This window comes from Mirounga angustirostris, unplaced genomic scaffold (assembly GCF_029215605.1).
Source record: "Mirounga angustirostris isolate CCGP_5_RB_7025 unplaced genomic scaffold, mMirAng1.0.hap1 SCAF_13, whole genome shotgun sequence".
In the NCBI taxonomy this organism is placed as follows: Eukaryota; Metazoa; Chordata; class Mammalia; order Carnivora; family Phocidae; genus Mirounga; species Mirounga angustirostris.
Genome location: NW_026991721.1, coordinates 25776571 through 25778150, shown reverse-complemented (window position 1 = coordinate 25778150; position 1580 = coordinate 25776571).

Genomic DNA, 1580 nt, shown 5'->3' with positions numbered 1-1580 from the left:
GACAGTGTTTTGCCCACTGGAAAGATGAAGCTCAGTAAAAACACAACCCTGGAAACTGTCCAGAGACTGTGGCAATATCTCTCTTCTAAACAGTCAGATATTCTTGCATTAAACTTGGGAAAACTGCTTTTCAAAAGCAGAAGGGGAAGTAAAATGAAGGAAGCAGACCTTGCTCCTCTTTCCAAATGAAATATAAGAAGGATTTTCAAATAAAAACGAAGAAACATTTGTCCTTTTATTACCAGTAGTGCTACAATGAACAACACTTTTTTTAGTGTTCAATGATTTATTAGTTGCATATAACACCCAATGCTCATCACATCATATGCCCACCTTACTGCCCATCACCCAGTTACCCTATCCCCCCCAACCTCCCTTTCCAATGCAAATTTTGTTGAGTCTTTTGTGGGTTTTCTTTTTTACAAAAAGTGATAGACCTTTAAAATGAAATTTTAAATACAAATGTAGTCATCCAAAGGGGTACATGCACCCCAATGTTTATAGCAGCCATGTCCACAATAGCCAAACTATGGAAAGAGCCAAGATGTCCATCGACAGATGAATGGACAAAGAAGATGTGGTATATATATACAATGGAATATTATGCAGCCATCAAAAAATGAAATCTTGCCATTTGCAACGACATGGATGGAACTAGAAGTTATTAGGCTAAGTGAAATAAGTCAGTCAGAGAAAGGAAAGTATCATATGATCTCACTGATATGAGGAATCTGAGAAACAAGGCAGAGGATCATAGGGGAAGGGAGGTAAAAATGAAACAAGACAAAACCAGAGAGGGAGACAAACCATAAGAGACTCTTAATCTCAGGAAACAAACTGAGGGTTGCTGGAGTGGTGGGGGGTGGGAGGGATGGGGTGGCTGGGTGATGGACATTGGGGAGGGTATGTGCTATGGTGAGGGCTGTGAATTGTGTAAATGGAATAGATTCCTTAATTTCTCTTTCTCTGTCTCATTGTTAGCCTATAGAAATGCAACTGATTTCTGTGCATTGATTTTATATCCTGCCACTTTACTGAATTCCTGTATGAGTTCTAGCAGTTTTGGGGTGGAGTCTTTTGGGTTTTCCACATAAAGTATCATATATCTTCAAAGAGTGAGAGTTTCACTTCTTCTTTGCCGACTCGGATGCTTTTTCTTTCTTTTTGTTGTCTGATTGCTGTGGCTAGGACTTCTAGTACTATGTTGAATAGCAGTGGTGATAGTGGACATCTCTACCGTGTTCCTGACCTTAGGGGGAAAGCTCTCAGTTTTTCCCCATTAAGAATGGTATTCGCTGTGGGTTTTTCATAGATGACTTTTATCCCTATACTCTGAAGAGTTTTGATCAAGTACTTTGTCAAATGCATCTATTGAGAGTATCATATGGTTCTTGTTGTTTCTTTTATTAATGTATTGTATCACATTGATTGATTTGTGGATGTTGAACCAAACTTGCAGCCCAGGGATAAATCCCACTTGGTCATGGTGAATAATCCTTTTAATGTACTCTTGGATCCTATTGGCTAGTATTTTGGTGAGAATGTCTGCATCCATGTTCATCAGGGATATTGGTGTGTAG